Source organism: Capra hircus, chromosome 19 (genome assembly GCF_001704415.2).
Source record: "Capra hircus breed San Clemente chromosome 19, ASM170441v1, whole genome shotgun sequence".
Classification (NCBI taxonomy): Eukaryota; Metazoa; Chordata; class Mammalia; order Artiodactyla; family Bovidae; genus Capra; species Capra hircus.
The window spans coordinates 60,942,758-60,965,993 of record NC_030826.1 but is presented as its reverse complement, the minus strand read 5'-3'; the positions used below and the strand labels follow the sequence as shown (position 1 = coordinate 60,965,993).

Below are 23,236 nucleotides of genomic sequence, written 5' to 3'. Positions count from 1 at the left end.
GGCCCACTCTGCCTCCTTCAGCAGCCAGACGTCCGGCAGGTGTTTAGGAAGATGCGTTCAGTTTCAGACCCGTTGGGGAGGTAGACTGGATGCTCATCAGAATCAAGGCTCCGATCTAGAGATGCGGACAGAGAAGAAAACTGCTCCCCTTCCCGGCTCCACGTTTTCTTGCGGCTGGTCTGCCTTATCTGTTTCCTACCGGGTCACCACCCGCCAGGTACCACGTGGGCATAACATCCCAGGGCGGCCTCATCTGTTTTATTTTTCCCAAGACACTACAGAAATCTGTATCTTACGTCAAGGTATATAGAAATATTTGTTTATAGAAACCTGTATTTTTATGTAAAAATTTTTAATGCTGACAATGAATTCTTCTTTTTGAAAAACACTCTGTGAGCCAAACTCAGTGCGTCCGCTGGCTGGATGTGGCCTGTGGACAGCCAGCTTGTGACTTCTGTGAGAGACAGAAGGTGCCACTTTGAGAGGTTCCACCCTCAAATTAAAAAAAAAAATCCCAGAAACCCATTTGGATAAAAAGCCAAGGGAAAGATTATAAATAAATTCAGAGGTGCTGAATTCATCTGCTGTCAGGCTGTTTTGGTTTTTTCAAGTTCTAGTTCTTGTGTGGTTTCTGTGTGAGTGGAAGCTCCTGATTTAGATACTGACTTACGGCATCTTTTTTTTTAAAGAATTATTCTTTGATGTGGACCACTTTTAAAGTCTTTACCGAATTTGTTACAGTATTGTTTCTGTTTTGTGTTTTGGCTTTTTGGCCGTGAGGTGTGTGGGGTCTCAGCTCCCAGACCATGGACGGAACCTGCAATCTTTGCGTTGAAAGGTCTCCTCTTAACCTCGAGACCACCAGGGATGTCCTCGGTTAGTTCTCAAGGTTAGTATGGCAGGTTAGTCCTTCCATACTCTTGGAACAGAGTTCTCAAAGCCAAGTAACAGAAGCAAAGGAATACTGGAGGAGAGGGAGGGAGAGAACACACAGTTTACTGAAATGGGAACAGGAGTCTGACCTTTTCTCTTTTTTCTCCAATTAGAACTCCTACGGTCCATCTTTTCCCAGACAAAATATCCATTCTCTCTAGGGAAACACACCTCAGCAGAAGATTGGGAGGACCAAGCCAGGGTCTGAAAATCTAACATCCTTGGTAAGATAAAATTGCAGGCCGCAGTTCAGCAAATGGGACTTCCTATTTGTGTAACAACCAGGTTGTAATTGAAAGATGCTGACCAGGGCGTGCACAGGCCATTAACAGAGGAAGCTGGAAATGAGACATCCTGTCTGATGCAACCGTCCGGACACCCAATATGGTTGACCGTGACACCCAACTGCCTATAATTAGAGTGATTACTAGGTGAGTAAGTACCACTCCTGGCTGCTGCTGCTTTTTATAAAATCCATTCTATTTTTATAAAATCATGTCACGGGAACCGATCTCCCTTTTCTCTTCTGGTTGAAGTGTTTCGACACTCGGAATGAGAGCTGGGAAAGAATAGACCCGCGATGGATAAATTTACGTGGTAGTCTGTGGTTAAAGGGGAGAGGAGGAGCCCTGAGAGCAGGTAAGCCTTGGGGGGTGAGGAAAGGGCAGGGTGACGGCAGTGCGGAAGGAGCTCAGGAAGTCAGCCCCACAGCTCTCAATAGGGGAGGACGCGCTGGAATATAGGGTGACTTCTGGGAAAGGAGATGGTCCCATAGGCTTGGCCATCAGGAAGTCCCCAGTCAGGGCAAAACTGGACTTTTGTGTTACTCAACGTGGGCCCCATCTGTGTGCGAGAGCGTGGCTGCAGTGAGTGAATAGACCCTGGGATGTGCCTTTGTTCCCCAAATGGAACCATTATTTCTGGTTTTATTGGTTACATAAAGGGACAACAAGGGGCAAAAATCTAACAACCTATCTAATAATCCTTGATGTGTATATTTCCTCTCGAGGGAAAGAAACAATGATACGTCACTGAAGAAGGGGTATCTTTGTTTTCACCTCCCTCCCTAATCTGCCATATTTTGGCTTCCAGAACTGTCTTCCTAAAACACCAAAACATATCACAGGTTCTCCATAAATAGTTTCTGATCAGCTGGCATTCATGAAGTCAGCAGCTTTCTATGCCTGTGTTTACAGACAAGCCTTGAGCTAATGGTCTATCATTCAAGACAATGCAGGGAGCTTCAGTCATGGAGTTTCTGTTCGCTGGGACCTCTGAAGACCAGCCGGATTACAGACTTGGGTTCATCAGATCAGCCAGTCACCCAGACTTAAGTGTTAGCATACGGATATAGGTGGTATCTGCAAATGGAAAAGAAAGCTTTATAGAAAACTTGGCTCGAAGCATCTCAGTAAATGCCCATGACACCCCTCCTGTCCAGGGGTTTACCTGCGTCGTGCAGCTGCGTAAACCAGGTGGGGAGATGCTGGGTCAACCTCTCGGGGTCTGGGGGCAGGTTGTGATGGAGACGTTCACTCGGTCAGACTTGTTCGCTCCGTTTCACCGTGCCTCTCACGCGGCCACGACTTGAGGCCAGAACCAGAGTTGGAGTCCAGACCCCTCAGCCGTTCTCTAGAGAGCCAGGGTAGAGAGAGAAAGGCAGGCCTGTGCCCCGAAGGCCAGAGGTCAGGTTCAAAGGGGAGGCATGGGGCTCTGCTGCTTCTGTGAAAGGCTCACAGCTTTGCTTACCTTCGCTGGGTTATCACTCGAAGAACAGCTGGCCCTCCGTATCTGTGGATTCTGCATTCATGAATTCAACCATACTTTGATCGAAAATCTCAAATAAGTGAATTCCAGTTCTAAAAGGCAAACTTGGAATCTGCCATGCCAGTAAATGTTTACGTAGCACTCACGCCTTATCGAGCTTCCCTGGGGGCGCAGACGGTGAAACATTCCCCTGCAGTACAAGAGACCCAGGTTCGATCCCTGGGTCGGGAAGGTCCCCTGGAGAAGGAAATGGCAGCCCACTCCAGCATTCTCACCTGGAAAATCCCATGGGCGGAGGAGCCTAGTGGGCGAGGTCTACGGGGTTGCAGAGAGTCAGGCGTGACTCTGCGTGTCTGACGCTAACACTGCATTGTATTAGGTGTTACAAGTGATGCAGAGATGGTTTAAAGTATGTGGGAGGTGTGCCTAGGTTGTGTGCAAATACCGTGCTGTTTTATGTAAAAGATTTGATTTTTTTCCTGCCTTGCACAGAATGTGGGATCTTAGTTCCCCAACCAGGGTTGGAATCTGTGCCCTCAGCAGGGGAAGCGTGGAGTCTTACCCACTAGGCCGCCAGTGAAGTCCCTAAGGAATTCATTTTTATATGGGGAAAAGTGAAGTCGCTCAGTCGTGTCCAACTCTTTGTAACCCCGTGGACTGTAGCCCACCAGGCTCCTCCGTCCATGGGATTCTCCAGGTAAGAATACTAGAGCAAGTTGCCATTTCCTTCTCTGGGGATCATCCCGACCCAGGGATCGAACCCAGGTCTCCTGCATGGCAGGCAGACGCTTTAACCTCTGAGCCACCAGGGAAGCTTGATATGGGGAAGGTTCCTGGAACCAGTTCCTGGGGGCACCCGGGGTCGGTTGCACTAAAAACATCTTTTGTTCCCATCAAAGGGTTAATCTGCGCTCTGTGGTGGGCGTGGCTAGTTGATAAGTGATGCGATGGCACTCTGGGTTTCTCCCTGGTCTGGAGACATGGCCTAGGGAGTGGTCACCGTTCCCTGGAATTCATCCTCTCCAAGAAGGTGATTTCAGAAGTCAGGACTCTAGGACGACAGAGTCCAACAATGCCTGGTGAACGGCGCCATCTAGTGGTCTGAAGTATTCCATTCCAGGCTGGTGGCTGGATTTTGAAGGAAAGACTGACTTGAGTGAGAACTGGAGACTTGATTCTAAAGCTTTGGAGGAAGAGTCCCCGAGGTTCTCCCCAGACCTCTTCACAGGGTGTGCATTGAAAACGTGGGCTTCACTCCCCACTCCCTCTGTTGGGAGGGGTTTGCCTAGTCACTCACTTGACAAATTTGTATCCTGTGCCTGCCTGTATCACCCGCCACAGTTCCAGCCCTGGGGACGCCCCACGGGGCAAAGTGTTTAAAAATCCCTGACCGAAGGTCTAAACAGACATTTCTCCAAGAGAGACTCACAGGTGGCCAACAGGAACGTGAAAAGACACTGCACGTTGCTAACCATTAATATTAGAGAAATGCTAATTGGAACTACAATGAAGTATTACCTCACACTGGTCAGAATGACCATCATTGAAAAGTCCACAAACCATAAGTGCTGGAGAGGGTGCAGGGAAAAGGACCCTCCTGCACTGTTGGTGGGAATGTAAATTGGTACAGCCACTATGGAAACGGTATGGAAGTTCCTTAAAAAACTAAAAATAAGACTACCATATGACCCAGCAATCTCACTCCTGGGCATATATTTGGAGAAAACTATACTTTGAAAAGATACATGTACCCCGATGTTCATTGCAGAACTATTTATAATAGCCAAAACATGGTAAGTAAGTGAAGTCACTCACTTGTGTCCGACTCTTTGCAACCCCATGGACTGTAGCGCACCAGGCTTCTCTGTCCCTGGGATTCTCCAGGCAAGAATACTGGAGTGGGTTGCCATTTCCTTCTCCAAGACGTGGAAGCAACCTAAATGTCCATCAACAGGTGAATTGACAAAGACGTGGTACATGTACACAGTGGAAAGGGTGGAATGATGCCGTTTGCGGCACCATGGATGGATTTAGAGGTTATTATACTAAGTGAAGCGAGTCAGGCAGAGAAAGACAGCTGTCGTGGGACATCACTTAGGTGTGGAATCTTAAGAGTGATACAGTGATCTTATTCACAAAGCGGAAGCTGACTCACAGACATAGAAACAAACGTCACCAAAGGAGAAAGGGAGTAGGAGGGACGAGACAGGAGCCTGAGGTTAACAGATGCGCACTGCTACACGGAACAGAGATGACAGGCCAAGACCCACTGCGGGCCTCCCCGAGAGCTCCGCTGGTAAAGAAGCCGCCTGCAACGCGGGAGACCTGGGTTCGATCCCTGGGTTGGGAAGATCCCCTGGAGAAGGGAAAGGCTACCCACTCCAGTATTCTAGCCTGGAGAATTCCACGGACTGTATAGTCCATGGGGTCACAAAGAGTCGGACACGACTGAGCAACTTTCTCTTTCAAAGTTCTACTGTACAGCACAGGAAACTCCACTCGATATTCTGTAATAACCTAGATGGAAAAAGAACGCAGAAAAGAGCAGGTGTAAGTACCTGTAGAACCGAATCACTTTGCTACACACCCGAAGAGAATACAAGATTGTAAATCAAGTGCCCGGGAGAAGTGAAGTCGCTCAGTCCAAGCATTCAAGTGAAGTGAAGTCGCTCAGTCGTCTCCGACTCTTTGCGACCCCATGGACGCAGCCCACCAGGCTCCTCCGCCCCTGGGATTCTCCAGGCAAGAGTACCAGGTCTCCCGCATTGCAGGCAGACGCTTTAACCTCTGAGCCACCAGGGAAGCTCAAATCAAATATACTCCAATATAAAATAAAAATTAAATTTAAAAATAATAAAAAAGTGCATGCTCACATAGGCAGAAAGACCGTAAAGAAAAAATAATAATAATAAAAAAATAAAGTGGAGAGTAACTTAGATGTAATGAGTGCTCAGAAGAAAAATTAAGCAATGACCAGGGCGTTTGGAGGCGTCGGGGGAGGTGGGTTTCATGGAGCGAAAACAGGGAGGCCCTCGTGGAAGGTTCCATTTGCAAAAGGCCTGAAGGAGGGGAGGGGATGGTTTTCTGCAGCCACGTGGGGAAAAGCATTCTGGGAAGAAGGAACGGAAGTGCTTGTGAAACGCGAGGAGGCTCGGTGGGGAGAGCAGAGAGGGGTGGGCACAGAGTGGAGAGGAAGAGCGGTCAGAGTGGAGATGACCTCGGGGAGGGGAGAAGCCCCGGCGGCTCCCGCTTCTGCTGGAGCAGAATCAGGCGTCTGTGCTGACCCCGATGGGGGTGTCTTGGGAGATTTGAGTCTGTAAAAAACTCCTGGAAGCCCAGTATTGTGTTTATTTAACACTGTGTCACAGGCTTATTCAGATCTCCTTTCCCCTCCCCCTGCCCAACACCGACTAACTTCTTGTGGCGCTCGAGAAAATAACAAGTCAGCCCTGGTAAGAAGGCTCTGGTGTTCCCGACAGTCACAGAGGCGTGGTCACAGCGCAGCCGCACAATGGCCGGGACTGACCCACGCCTCCTTATCACCAGCTTTGCTCCCCAGGCTCTCTCTGTTCCTCCCGCCCCCGGACAAGGATCCCTGGGACACCCGATGGTTAGACCACCCCACTTCAGGACCACCTCCAACTCTGGCTGATTCCAGTTGCCCCTGCCCTCCCTGCCTTAGAATAAATCAGCACAGACCCAAGTCCTACAAAACCCCCTCCCCACACAGCCTCTTCCTGAGACTCCCCGTCGGTGTGCACACCCCCTTGTAACCAGTTTTGTTGGTTACAAAACCGACACTGACTTTGTGAGCCTGGTGGTCTTTTCCTCGAACTGGGGTCAGGCCTCAGTGTTGTGTGCACTCAGGCCGAAGAAGAGCTGGATGAAACGACCATTTCCTGCTCTTGCTGTTCAGTTGCTCAGTCATGTCCGACTCCTCGTGACCTCACAGACTGCATCGCGCCAGGCTTCCCTGTCCTTCACCATCACCCGGAGCTTGCTCAAACTCATGTCCATCGACTTGGTGATGCCATCCAACCATCTCATCCTCTGTCATCCCCTTCTCCTTCTGCCTTCAATCTTTCCCAATATCAGGGTCTTTTTTAGTGCGTCAGCTCTTTGCATCAGGTGACCAAAGTATTGGAGCTTCAGCTTCAGCATCAGTCCTTCTAGTGAATATTCAGGACTGATTTCTTTTAGGATTGACTGGTTTGATCCCCTTGTAGTCCAAGGGACTCTGAAGAGTCTTCTCCAGCAACACAGTTCAAAAGCATTAATTCTTCGGCCCTCAGCCTTCTTTATGGTCCAACTCTCACACCCATACAAGACTAATGGAAAAACCATAGCTTTGACTAGATGGACCTTTGTTGGCAAAGTAATGTCTCTGCTTTTCAACATGCTCTCTAGGTTGGTCATAGCTTTTCTTCCAAAGAGCAAGAGTCTTTTAATTTCACCATCTGCAGTGATTTTGAAGCCCCAAAAAATAAAGTCTGACACTGTTTCCCCATCCATTTGCCATGAATGCCATAATTTTCATTTTTTGAATGCTGAGTTTTAAGCCAACTTTTTCACTTTCATCAAGAGGCTCTTTAGCAGGGAGAAAATCAAGGCTCTTCTTCACTTTCTGCCATAAGGGTGGTGTCATCTGCATATCTGAGGTTATTGATATTTCTCCCAGCAATCTTAATTCCAGCTTGTTCTTCCTCCAGCCCAGCATTTCTCATGATGTACTCTGCATATAAGTTAAATAAGCAGGGTGACAATATACAGCCTTGACGTACTCCTTCCAATTTTGAATCAGTCAGTTGTTCAGTGTCCAGTTCTAACTGTTGCTTCTTGACATGCATACAGGTTTTGCAGGAGGTAGGTAAGGTGGTCTGGTATTCCCATCTCTTTAAGAAGTTTCCACAGTTTGTTGTGATCCACACGGTCAAAGGCTTTTGCATAGTCAATGAAGCAGAAGTAGGTATTTTCTTGGAATTCCCTTGCTTTCTGTGATCCAATAGACGTTGGCGATTTGATCTCTGGTTCCTACTGTACTCCCTGTTGCACAGTTCCTCAAGTCTAAAGCTGAGGCATTGCATCCCACTCAAGTGTCTGGTGTACCCATTGGAGAGGGCTTCCCAGTGGCTCAGATGGCAAAGAATAAGCCTGCAGTGTGGGAGACCTGGGTCCAATCCCTGGGTTGGGAAGATCCCCTGGAGGAGGGCATGGCTACCCACTCCAGTTTTCTTGCCTGGAGAATCCCGTGGACAGAGGAGCCTGGCAGGCTACAATGGAGGAGCAGAGGGTACAGAGGAGTCCATGGGGTAACAAAAATCGACTGGAGTGACTTAGCGTGCATGCGTGCAAACGTTAGTAGCCTCTGGTGACCAGCGCTGGGTGAGACTGCAGTTTGGGTGGATGCGTCTGGATCCACCCCAGAGTGCGAGATCCTGCTGACCCTGAACAGGGAATAATTCTTCTACTTTCTCGGTGTCACAATGGTCTGGGCCCCCAGGCTGCTTTGGCACGACCACGTGGATGATGGTAACTCACCAAGTGGCAGTTTCCACGGGTTTCCATTGCCCTCACTGATCAGATCTGCGGGCTGCAGAAACATGTGGCCAAGATCTCCTGATAAATCACAGTCCTCCGCCCGCCAAATGCTCAGCGCTTAGATAAGCCGCTGCTGTAAGGCCCTGTGGGCGGGAAGAGGCCGGCCTCACTGATCACGTCCTTTTACCCGGCTGGTCTGCGGGGACGTTCGGCATGGAATTGTTCTGGTGTTGGGAGAACGGGACAGAGCAGCGCTGTGACTCTGCCTGTGGACCTGCTCCAGAAGAGCGAGCAGGGGGCTGGGGGCTCGGGGGGGCTGTTCCTGGCTCTCCTGGCGGCCTCAGGCTAGTTCCTCTTGAGCTGATTTTCCACGACCAGAGACTCTGCCGCCCTTCTAGCTCTGCTGGTGCATCTTAGCGGCTTGCTTCCTCCCCGTCTCTGTCAATCTTGGACGCTTCTGATTTGTGAAAATTTCAGCTTGTTCTTGCTTTGCAGATATTCTCGCTATTCCATTTGATATTTCTGTAAGAGGCCCTTTTTGGTTTCATCTTCATCTTTCCTTGGGAATGCAATCTCCTGTATTCTCACGTCTCTTCTTCTCAAGGCCTTCACGTCTCTTCTGGGCCATGCTCTGGGCTACAAAGCTTTGTGTCATAATAGAAATTCGTTCCGCTTCAACACACCGGCTCAGAGGTGAATCCACGGGGCCGCGTCGAGGGATCAGTATCTGAGCAGATCCTGGGCTGCCATCTCTGGCCTGTTCGTTTCATTCTGGTCCTTTATTCTCTAGCTAACTTCTGATGCACCGCTGGTCCTCTAGATATGCTGGGACAGGATCTTCAGATAAGCCTGGCTGTGCGATCCCAGCTCTGGCTCAGCCTAGGATCTCCGCTCTGCAGGTTGCTATGTTAGGACGAAATGTGGTACCAATCACAGCTGATACGGGAGGAGAAATTGCATTGGGAACCAGAGCCTTTGGTTCCTTTGAACCAAAGATGCGGGTGACATCAAAGAGGGAACGTCTCAGTGGCAACTGATACCTGTGTCCCGGGCACGGAATAGATTTATGGGATTGAGAGAGAAAGACAGAAAGAGAGAGACAGGGTTGGGGGAGGGAGGGAGAGAGAGAGCGAGAACCGGATCAACGGCAGAGAGGAAGTAGCTGAAGCCATGAGACCAGGTAACCTGTGATGGAAAACAGGCCAGGGGCCGGAGAACTGGGATGCAACGTCCTGGTTTGATGTCCGGACTGTTCCTTTAATTTTAGTTACACTGTCGGAAGGGAAGCTGGCTTGTGTGTTTAGCCGGCTGTGGCAGCTCTAAGTCACACATTGCTGACGAGTGAGAGCCTCCCTTATAAATGGAAACAGGAACTGCCCGACGCTCATCAGCTGAAACGAAGTGCCCAGGTTTATTTTGGTGCCTATTAATTACCCACAGATCACCTATTTTCCTTATTGCTTGCAAATACATGCAGGGAATAAAAAGCTGGTGTGTTCTCCAAAAACACAACTGGGAGTTTTCACGGCTGCATACCCGGAGTGGGCGTGATTTGGGTGTTTCATGATTCCTCTGAGGCTGGAAGCATCCTTTGGTGGGACTCTAATTTCCTGTGGCAGTTTGGCTGCTGAGGTTATTGAAGACATTGAGTCAACAAAATGTATCTTAAGATACAGACAGTGGCAGCTTCCTGGGCTTTGAGTTCTTCTCTTTTTTGCTCTCTCCCCGGGATCTCTCCCCACACTTGGTGCTTTAAGTCAGCCTCTATCTACAGTTGACCGCGGTCTGACCTCGCTCTCTGGAATGCCCCGCCTGGTTCTGACATTCAGGGCAAATCCACATGCCCACCCAGCGGCATTCCTGACGGGATCACTTTCTCCTGCGCTCTTGAAAGAATCCTGCTTCAGCGACTCCCAGGCAGAGGTGGGAGAGGTGCTTTTTAAAAACAGATCTGACGCACACCAATAACTTGTTCATTGGAAGGACTGATGCTGAAGCTGAAGCTCCAGTACTTTGGCCACCTCATGCGAAGAGTTGACTCATTGGAAAAGACTCTGATGCTGGGAGGGATTGGGGGCAGGAGAAGAAGGGGATGACAGAGGATGAGATGGCTGGATGGCATCACTGACTCGATGCACATGAGTTTGGGTGAACTCTGCGAGTTGGCTATGGACAGGGAGGCCTGGCGTGCTGCGATTCATGGGGTCGCAGAGTCGGACACGACTGAGCGACTGAACGGAGCTGAAGACCCGGCGTCACTGCCTCTGCCCTCCCACGCATGGGCTGTCCTGTGCTGAGCTGTTCCTCTCCTGTTCTCCCAATCCCTGAACATAGTTCAGATCTTAAGGTCTTCTTGACCCAGGTCTGTACTTTCCTACGGACATGTAGTGCCTCCTACCTGCAGGGATTCTTATCACGTTAGCCTGTGTCCTTCAAAGCAGTTGTCGCAACCTGAAATTATCTTCCTTGTTTATCTGTTTATCTATTTACTGTCTGTTTCGTCCATCCAGAAGGTAAGGTCCATGAGAGCATCGTCTTCTCCCAGCATCTGGAATGATGCTTGACCACATAGTAGGTCATGAAATATTTGCTCAATGACCTACTTATAGGATCAGTCATTTAAAAATAAAAAAATTATTAATTTTATAAAGTTAAGTTTTCCATGAACTCATCATCTGTGCCAGTTTCCTGTCTTTCTTAAACAAAGATATTTTCCTAATTTAATTGGTATTATGTTGTTTAGATGCTAAGTTACATCTGACTCTTTGCGACCCCATGGACAGGTAGCCCACCCAGCTCCTCTGTCCATGGGATTATCCTGGCAAGAATACTGGAGTGGATTGCCATTTACCCCTCCAGAGGATCTTCCTGACCCAGGGATCAAACCTGCGTCGCCTGTGACTCCTGCATTAGCAGGCAGATTCTTTACCACTGAGCCACCTGGGCAGCCCCACATTTTTATAGTATTCTTTTATTCATATTAATATGTGAAGGAATCTATTAATGTGTCTAAGTCAATTCGGTTGGCCTCTCATTCCTGCAATGTAATAATGTATCATTGATTTCATAATAAACATCAGTGTTAAAATAGAATCTGTTACATGGATCATATAGTATTCTTTTTATATGAGACATAGCTATCTATCATTCAGGATCTTCAGTTCAGCTGAAAAATGGCAAGCCTGAAAAACGGCCAAATGTAGAGCATTAAGTCGGATCAACTGCTGTTTCCTGGGGCTGAGTTTTTGGAAAGGCAGGGAGTCAGCTGTCATTTTGGTGACTGTTTTTAAAAAGACGAGGTGTGCTTGCTAATGAATGAAGAGGATGCTGACAGAAGGTTATATCCTGTGCTGGCCGTGCCGCGTGTGCGTGTGTGTGCGCGCCTGTGCACAGGAGGGCCAAGGGCTGCCTGCCTCGGACAGCGGTGCCCAAGGGGCTGCCCGGTCCCTGCAGCTGCCTGGTGTCAGGCATAGTGAGAAGGCTGGCGGCTGGCAGACGGGCACCTCCGGTTGTGTGACGAAGAGTCAGGCCAGCAGGGTGTCTGGCGCTTCCTCTCCGGAAGATCGCCGTCGAGTCCTCCAACAGCTCCTCAGATGAAAACCAAAGAGCACCAGCTTTCAAAAGCAAAACCCCAGGGCGAGCAAGGGGTGGGCTGAACTGGGAGATTGGAATGGACATATGTTTGCTGTGCTTAGCCCCTCAGTCGTGTCTGACTCTTTGCGACCCCATGGACTGCAGTCCGCCAGGCTCCTCTGTCCACGAGGATTCTCCAGGCAAGACCACTGGAGTGAGCTCCATTTCCTTCTCCAGGGAGCCTTCCCAACTCAGGGAATGAACCCACGTCTTCTGCGTCTCCTGCGCTGGCAGGCAGGTTCTTCACCGCTGTGCCAAGGGGGAGGCCCCATACATTCATCACTGTGTAAAAGAGGCAACTAATGAAAACCTCTGTAGCACAGGAAACCCTACTCAGTGCTCTGTGGTGACCTGAATGGGAAGGAAATCCAAAAAAGAGGAGATACCTGATTCACCCTGCTGTACCCAACATTGTAAACCAACCAGACTCAGTAAAAATTAATTAAAAAGTCAAAACCCCTGAGTTTTCCTATTTGTTTAAATAAGTAAGTATAACATTTAAAATGTCTTCTAAAAGTTATAAAAGCCGAATTGGATTTATTTTTGTTGATTTCCATTTGCATGGAGAATCTTTTTTCCATCCCCTCACTTTCAGTCTATATGTGACCCAAGATCAGAAGTGGGTGCCAAGGTACAAAATGGGAGCAAAGCTCTATTTTAAGGAGTCTCTCACTGAGTAGAGGGAGCTAGGGGCAGACAAAGACCTAGGTCCTGGCAGTGTGGCGACAGTCACATGCTCCAGTGGGGAGACACAGGCTGTCAGGGGAGCAGTGCCTTCAATGAGCTTCTTGAGTTGAATTTTGAAAGATGAGTGATCAGTCACCAGATGAAGTGCTAAGGAAGGATGCTAACAGTTTTGATTGCATACAACTGAAAATTTACATGTGCAAACAACAGTGGTTGATATTTACTGAGCATTTAATATGTGCCTGCTATGGGAGAAGGCAATGGCACCCCACTCCAGCACTCTTGCCTGGAAAATCCCATGGACGGAGGAGCCTGGTAGGCTGTAGTCCATGGGGTCGCTAAGAGTCGGACAGGACTGAGCAACTTCCCTTTCACTTTTCACTTTCATGCATTGGAGAAGGAAATGGCAACCCACTCCAGTGTTCTTGCCTGGAGAGTCCCAGGGACGGTGGAGCTTGATGGGCTGCCGTCTATGGGGTCGCACAGAGTCGGACACGACTGAAGCGACTTAGCAGCAGCAGCCGCAGCTATGGGTTTTCCATGGTCGTCCTTTATCAGATTATGGATGCTCAGCTTGGATCAGTTTTGAAAACTCATTGCTTCCCCTGTGGCTCAGCAGTAAAGAATCTGCCTGTAATGCAGGGGACACAGGAAACACGGGTCAGATCCCTGGGTCAGGAAGATCCCCTGGAGGAGGAAATGGCAACCCACTCCAGTATTCTTGCCTGGGAAATTCCATGGACAGAGGAGCCTGATGGGCATTCATAGGGTTGCAAAACAGTTGAACATGACTGAGGGACTGAGCATGCCACCTAGCAAGAAAAGGCTGATCGTCAGAATAGTGTCCTCTAACACAGAATAGGCTCGTGGAGCCAGGGGGAGAGGGGAAGCGGGAGGGACAGACTGGAGTTTAGCAGGAGCAGATGCAAGCTATTTTATGTAAGACGGGTGAGCAGCAAGGGCCTGCCGTATGAAACAGGAAGTGTACGCAGTGTCCCGTGATAAGCCACAACGGGAGAGATTGTGAAAGGGAATATGCCTGTATTACAACCGAATCACTCTGATGTCAGCAGAAACCAACACCGCGTTGTAAATCAGCTGTGAGAGTGAAGCTGTTAGTCGCTCGGTCGTGTCTGACTCTTTCTGGCCCCATGGATTATACATCAATAAAATAAAGGACAGTGTTCTCCACCGTGATGCAGCAAGCCAGTAACCAACTAGTGGCCTAGTTTGTAAGAAATTCCTGGAATACACGAAGGCATCATGGGTGAATCTGTTTCTCCAAGGCCTCAAAGAACAGCCTGAACTTTTATGATTTGCTTGCCCGATTCAAGGGTAGATGGTGGGCTGCCTCTCTGCCAATCAGATTGTTTCACTGACCATATCATCGTGGAGAAGAGCCGTTGCTTCTGCACGTGGTACTATTTGTCTGGAGTCACAGGAAAGTTCAGCAGAGAAGGAGCATGGGGGACCGTGCCTGACTTCCATTCCCCAAAAAGTTGGGTGCCCCTTGACCTCTCAGACCAGCTTCTCTGCCTGTACAAGGATATCATCCTAGACCTCGGCATGACTACGTTATCCCTGGATGATGTTCATTAAGACCGCAGTGGGTCTTCTTTGTGGAGAAGGAGGGCAGAGCGGGAAGAAGACACCTGTTACTTCTGTGAGTTAAGCCTTCTAAAAATATTTCTCGTTCAGTGACCACTTGTTCCTTTGACCTCTTTGATCTTTTACTCTGGAAATAGGACCTTCTAAGTGAAGAACTGATGCTTTTGAACTGTGGTGTTGGAGAAGACTCTTGAATTGCAAGGAGATCCAACCAGTCCATCCTAAAGGAGACCAGTCCTGATTGTTCGTTGGAAGGACTGATGCTGAGGCTGAAACTCCAATACTTTGGCCACCTCATGTGAAGAGTTGACTCATTGGAAAAGACTCTGATGCTGGGAGGGATTGGGGGCAGGAGGAGAAGGGGACGACAGAGGAAGAGATGGCTGGATGGCATCACTGACTCGATGGACGTGAGTCTGAGTGAACTCCGGGAGTTGGTGATGGACAGGGAGGCCTGGCATGCTGTGATTCATGGGGTTGCAAAGAGTTGGACACGACTGAGCGACTGAACTGAACCGAAGTGCCCTAGTCCCCCTCCGTGTTTGTAAAATGGTGGTGACGCCTGAGCCACGGAAGCAGAGACCTCACTTTGCGTCCACAGCTCTTAGGGATGAGAGGTTGTGGGGAATAAGGGAGGAAATCTTCCTATACTTGCAAAGTCTGAAGAACTTCAGATACAAAAATTACGTTGGTTCCATTGATTCTCAAGACATATTCCTGAAGCTCAGTGATCAAGTCCGATACGTCCTGTGCTTCAGTGAACCGTGGATGGGTCAACGTGGCAGAATAGACCCTCTCAGCAAGCAGCCACCTCTGCAGTCCACTTCACAGCTGATGTTGGGACCAGGCAGAGAAGACCCCATGAGGTTTAGAAATGTCTGTGTGACTGTGGAGTCTTGAAAGCTTTAGGGCTTTCCAGGGGACTGTACTGTGAAAGTCACTGGGCTCTCAGAGTCCCTGGGACGGCAAGGAGATCACGGGCTGTGCTGTCGGGAGACATGGGCTCCTGATTTCAAGGAGACCCTTCCGCTTTGTCTTCCTCTCTCTTCCTCCTCCCTTTCCCCTTCCCCTCTTTTCTTCTCTTCCTTTATCTCTTTTTCTTCTTCTTATAAATAAGTACTCGCCTTCCCTCTTCACATTCAAAGAATAAAGTATGCTCACTGAGGACAGTGACGACACAGGGTGGCCCTTGTTCCAGAATTAAGCTTGAGTTAGAAATCTGGGGGACTGCCCTGGCAGTCCAGAGGTTAGGACTCTGCTCTCCCACTGCTGGGGCACAGGTTTGATCCCGGGTAAGATCCCACAAGCCCGCTGTGCAGTGTGGCCCCCCCAAATTGTTCTGTTTTTAAAAATTAAAAAAAAAACCAGGTAACTAAGACTTCTTGGGGTCCAAAACCACTGCAGATCGTGACTGCAGCCGTGAAGTTAAAAGACGCTTTGCTCCCTGGAAGGAAAGCTGTGACCAACCGAGACAGCGTGTTCAAGAGCAGAGACATGCCTTTGTCGACAAAGGTCCATCTAGTCAGAGCTATGGTTTATCCAGCAGTCATGTGTGGATGTGAGAGCTGGACTGTGAAGAATTGATGGTTTTGAACTGTGGTTTGGAGAAGTGTCTTGAGAGTCCCTTGGACTACAAGGAGATCCAACCAGTCCATCCTAAAGGAGATCAGTCCTGGGTGTTCATTGGAAGGACTGATGATGAAGCTGAAACTCCAGTACTTTGGCCACCTGATGCGAAGAGCTGACTCATTTGAAAAGACCCTGATGCTGGGAAAGATTGAGGGCAGGAGGAGAAGGGGATGACAGAGGATGAGATGGTTGGATGGCATCATCAACTCGGTGGACATGAGTTTGGGTAAACTCCGGGAGTTGGTGATGGACAGGGAAGCCTGGCGTGTTGCATTCCATGGGGTTGCAGGAGTTGGTGATGGACAGGGAGGCCTGGCGTTCTGCAGTCCATGGGGTTGCAAAGAATCCAGGTGACTGAACTGAAAACTATCTGTCCTCCCGAAGGCTGGTAAATACATTGTATCTGCAAGTTCACTTTTACAGTCTGGAGTTTTCAAATGAAGGCCAATCAAATGAATTAAGGGGTATTTATTTAGCCAGACACTGCTGTGTAGTGAGAGATATATAGCTATAATTTAGTGAACATTTTATGTCTTTCTCCTGTGCTAATTCCCTTTCTAGTATTCGTCCATCCGTTACGGACTCTTTCAAAGGTATTTTTGGCACTTTTATGTACCAGATGCTGTTCTAAGTATCAGAGGCACAACAGGGATCAAAGCAAAAACCTTGCCCTTGTGAAGCTTTCATCTCTGTCTCTCTGTATGTGTGTGTGTATGTCGGGGGTGGGGGGGAGACAGACAGAGACAAACAGTAAGAAAGAGAGGCCCACAGAGAGATCAAACAAACTGGCAAAATACACGCGTCATACAGCGACGAATAGGGAGTGAACAGGACTGGGATGGGGCTAGCACGGGAGGAGAAGGAAGGCTGCATTTGGAATAAGAGTCAGGTGACCTGCAGGGCTGGGGCCGGGGCCCGGAGGCTGTGGGGGGGTCAGCGGACGGGACAGCCAGTCCTGACATGGGCGTGGGTCTGTATTGTTTGAACAACAGCAAGGCTTCCGAGTGGCCCGAGGATATGTGGGCACGAAGCGGCAGGGCTAAGATCTGGGGCCGCCAGAGACCAGATCATAGGGGCCCGCAGGCTGGCCTGAGTCTTCTTGGCTCCGTTTCCAACTTCCCTGACCCAAGCTGTGCTTGGACCAGTGAAACGCACGAGGAACCGCTCTGGGTCCCTCCTCTAGGGAAGCTTGAAGAGCTAGTTTTTTCCCTCTGCCATGATGTTCTGGACAGAGGCCACATTTAAAAACTGAGATCTGATGTGAAGATAAGACGGAACGGAATTGCAGGCTCTCTGGGGTAGATTTGTAGTGTGAGTGAGAAATACATCCAAGGGCCTCTTTCTCCAGCCTGTTTCTGGACTGGCCTTGTGCTGGTTGCGTCTGCAAAGCCTTTTATATAGTGTTGTTAAAAGTTAGAGTGTCCACTGCTGTTTAGTCGCTCAGTCACGTCTGACTCTTTGTGGCCTCCCGGACTGTAGCCCACCAGGCTCCTCTGTCCGTGGGATTCTCCAGGTAAAAATACTGCAGTGGGTTGCTATTTCCTCCTCCAGGGGATCTTCCCAGGGATCGAACCTGCTTCTCCTGCATTGTCGGTGGATTCTTTACCACTGAGCCACCTGGGAAGCCGTGAATTGTCCAAAAACCTAAGTGTGGAGAGACTCCTGGAGCAGCTAATGCCACCCCCTTCTGCAGCGCAGCCTTCGCAGGCTGTCGTGACATCACAGCGATAGCTGCCTGGCTTGTCTGCCCGCCAGGTTGTTTCCCCGGGCTGAGGCCGAAGTAATGTTTCGACGTGCAAATTTAATAACGTCTCGTTCCTATTTAAAGTCCTTCTGCGGAAAAGTGAGGAAATACATGAAGAGTCTGGGAAGGTGGTGCTTCAAGGGTATCGAAAGGGGATTCTGCACGATGTCATGGCGTCAATTCCAAGTAGCAGGCTTGGGGTGATTTCTAATGCCCTTCTTTGTGTTTTTCCACATTAAAAATGTTTTTGAGAAATCCCATAGTCCAAAAAAGAAAAAAGAAGCCCTTCACCAGCTCCCTGTTCCTCGATGGGGCAGATTAAAGATGGTCCAGGATTTTGGGGGCTCCTCCCATTGAGAGATCAGGCTTCATTTTTTTTAAAAAATAAAGTTTTTAAAATTTTGTTTGTTTATTCATTAATTTTATTTTTAATAATTATTTTATTAAAATTTTCTTATTAAGGTTTTTAACATTTATTACTTTTTATTTATTTTTAATTCTGGATCTTAGTCTCCTGATGAGGGATCGAAACTACAGCCCAGCGCTGGAAGCATGGAGTCTTAACCACTGGACGGCCAGGGACGTCCCAGCTTCGTTTCTTGGTTGACATGAAGATGGCATGTTAATGAATAAATCATTTCTTAACTTATCCAATAGAGCCTGGAGATTTTAGTATTGTTATTTTCCAGGACAAGATCAGGGACTTGTATCAGTCAGAGTTCTACTAGTAAGCAAACGAACACTTCCTTGATGACACGAGTAGAAAAGGAATTTATTGAACATATATCGCGTAACTCACGGGACTTCGGGGAAGACCTGAGAACCAGGTTTGAGCGAGCATGTGCCGCTTGGGGCAACACCGAAAAGCACAGAGTGGGAGCGGCTGGGATTTGCTTCACGGGAAAAAGCAGTTAAGAGAAACAGCGCAGCCTCCATATTCTATGTCTTTTCCCCGTGCTTTTGAGGGAGACGAGTTTCACACGACTTTAATCAGCACAATAACCTCATGATTGTTCCATTCCTAATCTCTAGTCCCATGGACTGCAAGGAGATCCAACCAGTCCATCCCAAAGGAAATCAGTCCTGAATATTCACTGGAAGGGCTGATGCTGAAGCCGAAGCTCCAATACTTTGGCTGTGTGATGTGAAGAACCGACTCATTGGACAAGACCCTGATGCTGGCAAAGCTTGAAGGCAGAGGAGAAAGGGGCGGGACAGAATGGGATGGCTGGATGGCATCACGGACTCAATGGACATGAGTCTGGGTAAACTTCGGGAGTTGGCGATGCACAGGGAGGCCTGGCGTGCTGCAGTCCATGGGGTCACAGAGAGTCACACCTGACTTAGCGACTGAATCCATTGCGGGCTGGTCGTGCAGAGGCCACGTGGAGGCGCTGTGAGCGCCCCTCCCCTCGGTGGTGGGTCCCAGGACGCGCCTGCGCTGTGAGCTGCCCTGACTCCGTTTCTCGCTCCCATTCGGCAGCCTCTGCTTCATCTCTGGACACGTGCTCCGCGCGGCTCCTGCGGCCTCCGCCCTCTGCCAGGTTGCCGCCGGCTTCCTCACATCCCTCCTGGTCCCCTTCTTCTCTTCTCCTCTTATTCTCTCGGTCTTCTCACGCCATCCTCCTGCTTCCCCTTTGCTTCTCTCTCAATGCCCACAGCCAGGAGGGATTTCATTCCTGCCCACGGCTTTATAATTAATAAATTGATGATTTCAAAGCCTTTAGCTGTCTCTTGAGCTTTCAACCAGCCCCTCGTGGATGAGTCACGGCCCCTCATCCCACCCACCCGCACTGCTCCTCCCGAATCCTCTGACTCAGGGAAGGGGAGCAGCATTGATTCACTGGCTGAGGCAGACATCTCAGGATCATCTCTGCGTCTCCCCTCCTCTGATCCTCCACATCAGGCCTGAGGTTCCGTCTCTCCTATTTCTTAAACGTTTCTGGAATATACTCAGCTCTTTGCTGTCGTTCAGTCACTAAGTCATGTCCGACTCTTTGCGACCCCATGGACTGTAGTACGCCAGGCTTCCCTGTCCTTCACCATCTCCCAGAGTTTGCTCAAACTCACGTTCATCGAGTCGGTGATACCATCCAACCATCTCGTCCTCTGTCGTCCCCTTCTCCTCCTGCCCTCAATCTTTCCCAGCATCAGGGTCTTTTCCAATGAGTCAGCTCTTCACATCAGGTGGCCAAAGTGTTGGAGTTTCAGCTTCAGCATCAGTCCTTCCAATGGATATTCAGGACTAATCTCCTTTTGGATGGACTGGTTGATTCTCTTTGCAGTCCCAGGGACTCTTGAGAGTCTTCTCCAGCACCACAATTTGAAAGCATCAGTTCCTTGGTGCTCAGCCTTCTTTATGGTCCAGCTCTCACATATGTACACAACTACTGGAGAAGCCTAGCTTTGACTAGACTGCCCTTTGTCAGCAAAGTGATGTCTCTCCTTTTCAATATGCTATCTAGGTTTGTCACAGCTTTTCTTCCAAGGAGCAAGCATCTTTTAATTTCATGGCTGCAGTTACCATCCACAGTGGATTTTAGAGCCCCACTCTACTCAGCTGCATCAAAACTTAATTAGTTTAAGCCAGCCCCACCCCTCACCTGGATCACTGCAACAAACTCTAAATAAGTGTCTTTGCTCCAAGCTCCCTCACACACCTTGCTCCTGCCCTCACTTCAGTAGAGGCAGAGTGATAAAGCATGCATTAGACCCCATCTGTTCGCTGCATGTGACTGTGGGCTGATTCCTGAGTGGTTCTAAGAAGAAAACCCAAACTTCTCAGACAAACTATGACCTATGGGTTGACTCTGCTCCCTGACATGTTCTTGTACAGCTCACAAGCTACAGATGATTTTACACTTTAAAATTGTTGAAAGAAGTCAATAGAATGTGATATGTGAAAATTATATGAACTTTATTCAAAATATACAAAGAACTCTTGCCAACAGGAAAACAAAACAATCCAACTAAAAAATGGACAAAAGATCTTAACAGTCACCTCATCAAGGATACACAGAGGGCAGATAAACATCTATGTTGAATCTCATAGGCTACTCATTTCAGTTCAGTGCGACCCCATGAATCGCAGCACGCCAGGCCTCCCTGTTCATGACCAACTCCCGGAGTTCACTCAGACTCATGTCCATCGAGTCAGTGATGCCATCCAACCATCTCGTCCTCTGTCGTCCCCTTCTCCTCCTGCCCCCAGTCCCTCCCAGCATCAGAGTCTTTTCCAATGAGTCAACTCTTCGCATCAGGTGGCCAAAGTACTGGAGTTTCAGCTTTAGCATCATTCCTTCCAAAGAAATCCCAGGGCTGATCTCCTTCAGAATGGACTGGTTGGATCTCCTTGCAGTCCAAGGGATTCTCAAGAGTCTTCTCCAACACCACAGTTCAAAAGCATCAATTCTTCGGCGCTCTGCCTTCTTCACAGTCCAACTCTCACATCCATACATGACCACAGGAAAAACCATAGCTTTGACTAGACGGACCTTTGTTGGCAAAGTAATGTCTCTGCTTTTCAATATGCTATCTAGGTATGATCTAAATCAAATCCCTTATGATTGATTATACAGTAGAAGTGAGAAATAGATTTATGGGACTAGATCTGATAGAGTGTGTGATGAACTATGGGTGGAGGTTCGTGACATTGTACAGGAGACAGGGATCAAGACCATCCCCAAGGAAAAGAAATGCAAAAAAGCAAAATGGCTGTCTGAAGGAAGAGAAGCCAAAAGCAAAGGAGAAAAGGAAAGATATACTCATCTGAATGCAGAGTTCCAAAGAATAGCAAGGAGAGATAAAAAAGCCTTCCTCAGTGATCAATGCAAAGAAATAGAGGAAAACAATAGAATGGGAAAGACCAGAAATCTCTTCAAGAAAATTAGAGATACCAAGGGAACATTTCATGCAAAGATGGGCTCAACAAAGGACAGAAATGGTATGGACCTAACAGAAGCAAAAGATATTAAGAAGAGGTGGCAAGAATACACAGAACTGTACAAAAAAGATCTTCATGACCAAGATAATCACGATGCTATGATCACTCACACTCACCTAGAGCCAGACATCCTGGAATGTGAAGTCAAGTGGGCCTTAGAAAGCATTACTATGAACAAAGTTAGTGGAGGTGATGGAATTCCAGTTGAGCTGTTTCAAATCCTGGAAGATGATGCTGTGAAAGTGCTGCACTCAATATGCCAGCAAATTTGGAAAACTCAGCAGTGGCCAGAGGACTGGAAAAGGTCAGTTTTCATTCCAATCCCAAAGAAAGGCAATACCAAAGAACACTCAAACTACCGCACAATTGCACTCATCTCACATGCTGGTAAAGTAACGTTCAAAATTCTCCAAGCCAGGCTTCAGCAATACATAAACCATGAACTTCCAGATGTTCAAGCTGGTTTTAGAAAAGGCAGAGGAACCAAAGATCAAATTGCCAACATCCACTGGATCATCGAAAAAGCAAGAGAGTTCCAGAAAAACATCTATTTCTGCTTTATTGACTATGCCAAAGCCTTTGACTGCGTGGATCACAAGAAACTGTGGAAAATTCTTTAAGAGATGGGAATATCAGACCACTTGACCTGCCTCTTGAGAAACCTATATGCAGGTCAGGAAGCAACAGTTAGAACTGGACATGGAACAACAGACTGGTTCCAAATAGGAAAAGGAGTACATCAAGGCTGTATATTGTCACCCTGCTTATTTAACTTCTATGGAGAATACATCATGAGAAACGCTGGGCTGGAAGAAGCACAAGCTGGAATCAAGATTGTCGGGAGAAATGTCAATAACCTCAGATATGCAGATGACACCACTCTCATGGCAGAAAGTAAAGAGGAACTAAAAAGCCTCTTGATGGAAGTGAAAGAGGAGAGTCAAAAAGTTGCCTTAAAGCTCAACAGTCAGAAAACTGTGATCATGGCATCTGGTCCCATAACTTCATGGCAAATAGATGGGGAAACAGTGGAAACAGTGGCTGACACTATTTTTGGGGGCTCCAAAATCACTGCAGATGGTGCCTGCAGCCATGAAATTAAAAGACGCTTACTCCTTGGAAGAAAAGCTATGACCAACCTAGACAGTATATAAAAAAGCAGAGACATTACTTTGCCAACAAAGGTCCGTCTAGTAAAGGCTGTGGTTTTTCCAGTGGTCATGTATGGATGTGAGAGTTGGACTACAGAGAAAGCTGAGTGCCGAAGGATTGATGCTTTTGAACTGTGGTGTTGGAGAAGACTCCTGAGAGTCCCTTGGACTGCAAGGAGATCCAACCAGTCTATCCTACAGGAGATTAGTCCTGAGTGTTCATTGGAAGGACTGATGCTAAAGATGAAACTCCAATACTTTGGCCACCTGATGTGAAGAAGTGACTCATTGGAAAAGACCCTGATGCTGGGAAAGTTTGAGAGCAGGAGGAGAAAGGGGTGGCAAAGGATGAGATGGTTGGATTGTCCATCACCGACTCTATGGACATGAGTTTGAGCAAGCTCTGGGAGTTGGTGATGGACAGGGAGGCCTGGCGTGCTGCAGTCCATGTTGTTGCAAAGAGTCAGACATGACCGAGCCACCGAACTGAAGTATGACAATTGATTTTACAATTCAACTTGGCTAAGCCCTGGTACCCAGGTTTTGTTCAAATACTATTCTGAATGTCGTTGAGAAGGTATTGTTTAGCTGTGATTAACCTTT

The 23,236-nt window shown here is 48.3% G+C and overlaps 1 long non-coding RNA gene across 1 annotated transcript; it reads left to right on the top strand.

The window, feature by feature from the left end:
• LOC108638199 lies at positions 1,446 to 18,613 on the top strand. Its single transcript, XR_001919646.1, has 3 exons — positions 1,446 to 1,572; positions 3,193 to 3,397; positions 18,050 to 18,613. It is a non-coding gene; the product is annotated as an uncharacterized LOC108638199 (long non-coding RNA).